Source organism: Rana temporaria, chromosome 12 (genome assembly GCF_905171775.1).
Source record: "Rana temporaria chromosome 12, aRanTem1.1, whole genome shotgun sequence".
In the NCBI taxonomy this organism is placed as follows: domain Eukaryota; kingdom Metazoa; phylum Chordata; class Amphibia; order Anura; family Ranidae; genus Rana; species Rana temporaria.
In genome coordinates this window covers 142,543,951-142,550,349 of record NC_053500.1, presented here as the reverse complement: position 1 = coordinate 142,550,349, position 6,399 = coordinate 142,543,951, and the positions used below count along the sequence as shown (strand labels likewise).

Sequence of the window (6,399 nt, the reverse complement as noted above, 5' to 3'; positions counted from 1 at the left end):
GTAATTGGAGGAGGATCTTCTTGCGATGTTAGTAATAGGAGGAGGATATTCCTACAATGTTGGAAGTTGGTAGCAGGTAATCTTGCAATGTTAGTAATTAAAGGAGGGTATCTCTGTAATTTTGGTAGTTGGCAGAGGGTCTCTCAGCATGGATTGGGGTAGAGTGTTACCTTTACATCTAAGGCCTCGTACACACGACCGAGTTTCTCGGCAAAAAACAGCAAAAAACTTGCTGTTTTTTTTTTTTTGTTGTGTGTACATTTTTCGACGAGGAAACCGTCGAGGAACTCGACGAGCCAAAAAGAGAGCAAGTTCTCTTTTTCCTCGACGGGAATGGAGAAAATTGGCACGTTGAGTTCCTCGACAGCCTAACAAGGAACTCGACGAGCAAAACGATGTGTTTCGCCCGTCGAGTTCCTCGGTCGCGTGTGCGAGGCCCGAGAAGTTGTAGGAGACCCTATGTCCGCCCTCCAAGACAAAAAGGGGAAACGAAGAACCTAAAATAAATGATCTCCTAACACTGCCAAGTGTAAAACTCTCATTCCCACAGAAAGCAAAGAAGAAACTTCAGCCTTGAGAAGGTGCCGATAGGCCGGGCACGACCGGATTAAACCTCCCGGGATCGCAAACGTCACATGAAAAGAAACTAAACCTATGAAAACAAAAAAGCACACAAACAAGTGACACAGGTGGGAAGGACGGCTGCAGGTATTGTTGTGTGAGATGCCAGTCCTTCCTCACGTAGATTATCAGGGTCAGATCACACAACAAGGGTAAATATTTAACCAAAAAGCCTTGATGGTTAACTTCAAGCTAACGAGGAACGAGGAACAGTCACTTGGTGTACCAGGCTGGAGAGCAGAGCTGGAGTTGTGCAATGACTACCCGCCACGGGGAACACAGGTAAGGGGGCAACTTCACCTTCTGATTGACTGGGATTGGCACTGGGGTCAGAGGCAGAGGAGATGGTGCTGGTTTCCTATGTGGGGGGTACTATAGCATGGCCAGGTTTCATGGGACCCAAAGGCTCCTTCAGGGGTTCTCAGGGGCTGCTTGAGCTTTGGCTGATGGACCTTCCATTTGGTGGTACCGGGATAGTTCCACAACTGACACGATTTGGCAAAACCAACAGCATTAGGTAGATTCAGGTAGGGGCGCGCAAATCTAGGTCGGCGTAGCCTAGCGTGTTTACACTACGCCGCCTTAAGTAAGAGAGGCAAGTACTGTATTCTCAAAGTACTTGCCTCCTTACTTAGGGCGGCGTAGTGTAAATGCGGCGGGCGTAAGGGCGCCTAATTCAAATGGGTTAGGGGGGGCGTGTTTAATGAGGATTGACCTCACGTTTTTGACGTTTTTTATTCACTGCGCATGCGCCGGGCGACTACATTTCCCAGTGTGCATTGCGGCTAAGTACGCAGCACGGGCCTATTGATTTCGACGTGGACGTAAACTACGTAAATCTCGATTCGTGGACGACTTACGCAAACAAATTCGAATCTCGCGGCAGCCATACTTTAACATATTAGGTGGAATAACTTTAGGCCTGTAAAGGCCTTACGGAAACGGCGTAAATCGACTGCGGCAGCCGGGCGTACGTTCGTGAATCGGCGTACAAACTCATTTACATATTCTACGCCGACAGCAATGGAAGCGCCACCTAGCGGCCATCCGAAATATTGCAATCTAAGATAGGACGGCGCAAGCCGTCGTATCTTAGATATGTTTAAGCGTATCTCTGTTTGAGCATACGCTTAAACATATGGCGGCGCAGATTCTAAGTTAGGTCGGCTTATCTACTGATAAGTCGGCCTAACTCTTTCTGAATCTACCTAACTGTTTTTAATTATCCAGGGATAGGATTCTACCAATCGTATTAAAGGGGGGGGGGGGGGTCTTTCTTTCCAATAACCAACAATGTGTGGAGCATTGACCCCCAATCAGGGCTGGGCCAAGGGGCGGGCAGGAGATTGGACCCTGGGCAAACATTTTCTTGGGCCGTACAATAAATATCAGCTAGACTAATGCCCCGTACACACGGTCGGTCCGATGTGAGCCTTTGGTCGGAAATTCCGACCGTGTGTAGGCTCCATCGGACTTTTCCTGTCGGAATTTCTGCCAGGAAAAATCTGAGAGCTGGTTCTCAAATTTTCCGACGAAAAAAAATCCGATCGGAAATTCTGTAGCAACTCCGACGAGCAAAATTCCGACGCATGCTCGGAAGCGTTGAACTACGCTTTTCTCGGCTCGTCGTAAGTGTTGTACACCACCGGCGTTCTTGGCGGTCGAAAGTTCAAAGAACTTTTGTGTGACCCGTGTGTATGCAAGCCAAGCTTGAGCGGAATTCCGTCAGAAAAACCACCCGAGGTTTTTCCAGCGAAAAATCCGAACATGTGAACGCGGCATTAAAATCAGTTTACTTTATCAGAAGAGGCAGTGATTGCGATTGGTTGCCAGAGGTTACGGCATATCATTACCACTTATTGACTGGTTGCTAGAGGTTACAGCACACATTACGGCTCGCATATTAGTTGCTAGAGGTTACAGCACATGATTTATTCTTGTTGATTGGTTGCTAGAGGTTACAGCACATGATTTCTTCTTGTTGATTGGTTGCTAGAGGTTACAGCACACATTACGGCTCACTGATTAGTTGCTAGAGGTTACAGCTCATGATTTCTTCTTGTTGATTGGTTGCTAGAGGTTACAGCACACATTACGTCTCACTGATTAGTTGCTAGAGGTTACAGCTCATGATTTCTTCTTGTTGATTGGTTGTTAGAGGTTACAGCACACATTACGGCTCACTGATTAGTTGCTAGAGGCTACAGCACATGATTTCTTCTTGTTGATTGGTTGCTAGAGGTTACAGCACATGATTTCTTCTTGTTGATTGGTTGCTAGAGGTTACAGCACACATTACGGCTCACTGATTAGTTGCTAGAGGTTACAGCACATGATTTCTTCTTGTTGATTGGTTGCTAGAGATTACTGTACAGTAATACTGCTTACTGATTGGTTGCTAGAGGTTACAGCAGATCATCTCTTCACTGCAGAGGGGCATGATATACATATGAATGCCTCCTTTATTTACATATGAATGACGGTTATTTACATGTAAACACAGAGTCTGCAGGTGAGTCATCTGTACACAACAGGGCAGAGCTGGGCAACATTAGTAGCAGCACTTCACACTGAGATATCAGGACACAGCACAGGACTAAAACTTCAAGGGAAAAGGGAATTTAAACTGGGATAGTTGGCAAGTATGAGGCAGCTGCTTTGGGCCCCACAACAATGACAGGGCCCAGGGCAGCTGCCCCTTTGCCCTGCCTTATAGACAGTCCTGCCTGGGCCCGGCGGAGCAAGAAGGCCAGGAAAATGGACACGTGGCAGTAAACCCATTCTATGGTGTGCATCAGCAGTGGGGGAAGGGGTACAGTTCCGCATCCTTGACCTAAGAGCTGGACAAACCTGTCCCGGAATTGCCCCCAGTGGATTAGGTAAGGGCGCCCTGAGATTTGATAATTATTATAGTGGGTTCCTCTGGGTATAACGGTTGAGAAAGGTTGCTAAAATATGTTATGATGATGGGGATATTCCAGGGGTGCTTAACCCATGGCCCTTCAGCTGTTGCGGAACTACAAGTCCCATGAGCCATTGCAAGGCTGACAGTAATAATTGGGACTCTCGGGGGCATGATGGGACTTGTAGTTCCACAACAGCTGGAGGGCCACAGGTTGAGCACTCAATGCGATAATCTATAGCAGGGGTAGGCAACCAGTTACCCTCGGGCTGTTGCGGAACTACATGTCCCATGAGGCATTGCGAGGCTGACAGTTACAATGACTCCCAGAGGCATGATGGGACTTGTAGTTCTGCAACAGCTGGAGGGCCCCGGGTTGCCTACCCCTGATCTATAGTATGCCACATATGAAGGCTTATAATAATCTTTGCTTGAAGTTCTGAGTACATCACAGAGGCTCATGGAATATCCGGAATCGACCGTCTGTATTCTCCCCCTTCATTAAACGCAATGCGATTTTCTCCATCTACAATCCTTTACGCTGTGACGTGTTTTTCAGGCGAATCCCAAAGTTTATGTTCTTTTTTATGCGTTTATTTGTGATTTTTTTTCTTTCTTTGGAATGCGGAATGCAATACCAAGGTGCAAAGGTCACTCGTGATTCAGTCACAGATTTACACCGATGTTGTTCACCGTTTTCATTGCACGTCGTCTTTTTTTTTTCCTTTTTTTAGTGTCTATGGATTTATAAACAGCGAAGCTTCTATTGCTGTACCAGTGCCCATCAATACAGCCTACCAGTGCCCATCAATTCAGCCTACCAGTGCCCATCAATGCAGCCTACCAGTGCCCATCAATGCAGCCTACCAGCACCCATCAATGCAGCCTACCAGTGCCCATCAATGCAGCCTACCAGTGCTCACGTAACCCCTTAGCACCGACCGTACGCACATATGCGGCCTCGGCTTGAAGGGGTTATACCAGTGGCGGCTGGTGGTCAAAATGTTTTGGGCGGCGCAAACAAACTGAAACATTTTGAAAAAAACAAAAAACTATCAATTGCAGCCTCATTGTGCCTGTCAAACAAAGTCACTGTGCCCATCAAACGCAGCCACTGTGCCCCTCAAATGCAGCCACTGTGCCCCTCAAATGCAGCCACTGTGCCCATCAAATGCAGCCACTGTGCCCATCAATTGCCGCTACTTCTTGGGCCACTGTGCCCATCAAATGCTCCCACTGTGCCAATCAAATGCAGGCACTGTGCCATCAATTGCAGCCACTGTGCCCATCAAAAGCAGCTACTGTGCCCATTAAATGCTGCCATTGTGCCCATCAAATGCTGCCACTGTGCCCATCAAACGCAGCCACTGTTCCCCATCAAATGCTCCCACTGTGCAAATCAAATGGTCACTGTGCCCCATCAAATGCTCCCACTGTGCCCATCAAAAGCAGCTACTGTGCCCATCAAACGCAGCCACTGTGCCCCATCAAATGCTCCCACTGTGCCAATCAAATGGTCACTGTGCTTCATCAAATGCTCCCACTGTGCCCATCAAAAGCAGCTACTGTGCCCATTATATGCTGCCATTGTGCCCATCAAATGCTGCCACTGTGCCCATCAAATGCAGCCACTGTACCCATCAAACGCAGCCACTGTGCCCATCAAACGCAGCCAGCCACTGTGCCCATCAAACGCAGCCACTGTGCCCATCAAATGCAGCCACTGTGCCCATCAAACGCAGCCGCAGTGACAATCAAATGCTGCCATTGTGCCCATCGAATGCTGCCACTGTGCCCCACCCACCCGCAGTCTGCCTGGCACTTACCCTGTCTCGGTGGGGCAGCGGGTGATGGTGGCGGGTGGCGTCCTCCATGCTCCTCGATGTCTTCGCTCCTCCTGTCCTCTCCTATGATTGGACGCCTGATAGGCGTCCAATCACAGCACCTGATGTTTCAGCCAACCAGGTGACGGGTAACAGACCCGAGCACCTGATTCGCGGAGAGGCGGTTCAGTATTAGAAAAAGCGAATATTAATTAGCTTTTCTAACACAGCTGGGTGAACTGCAAGAGCCAAGCATGGCGCTCGCTGTTTTTCCTTTTTTGACGCCGATTAGAGCCTATGGGCCAGATTCACGTAGGAGGGCGTATCCTTGCGCGGGCGTAGCGTATCCTATTTACGTTACGCCTCCGCAACTTAGACAGGCAAGTGTAGTATTCACAAAGCACTTGCTCCGTAAATTACGGCGGCGTAGTGTAAATGGACCGGCGTAAGCCCGCGTAATTCAAAGTAGGCTGGTAGGGGGCGTGTTGTATGGTAATGAATCGTGACCCCACGTAAATGACGCGCCTAACGAACGGCGCATGCGCGTGCATGCTCAGTATCACGTCGAATTTTCTCTGTAAATTACGCCGGCTCAATGCCTAGTCGACGTGAACGTAACCTACGCCCATCCCCATTCACGTACGACTTACGCAAACGACGTAAAATACGACGTATCAGGAGATACGCCGTCGTAAGTCCTTTGTGAATCTGGGCCTATGACTCTAATTAGGTGCTTCCAAAACACCCCCAACGCTGTAATTCAGGTGCCCGGCGCCCGACAAGGGTCCGGGCACCTGAATAGGGGGTGGCAATGCACAAATCTATCTATTATTAACTAGGCACTTATATAGCGCTGCCAATTTACATGTGATGCACATCAGTCCCCGCCCTCGAGGAGCTTACAGCTCAAGGACCTCATATGAGGTGTAGTGAGGAAGGGGGGGTAAAACCTTCCGGGGCTGTAGTGGCAGGCGGTGCAAAGAGGTTAAAGGCTCTCAAAAGAATCTCAATCAGGCAAAGACACCGACCTATCTCTCCTTTTACAGGCATGGA

The 6,399-nt window shown here is 48.8% G+C and overlaps 1 protein-coding gene across 1 annotated transcript in view; it reads left to right on the top strand.

Annotated features, from left to right (window-relative positions):
- The first annotated feature begins 686 nt into the window (after window positions 1-686).
- KCNJ16 (potassium inwardly rectifying channel subfamily J member 16) overlaps window positions 687-6,399 on the top strand; it is a 53,022-nt gene continuing 47,309 nt past the window's right edge. The window contains exon 1 of the mRNA XM_040331031.1: window positions 687-903. The gene's annotated coding sequence lies outside the window, so the exon portion shown is untranslated. The remainder of the gene's footprint in view (window positions 904-6,399) is intronic.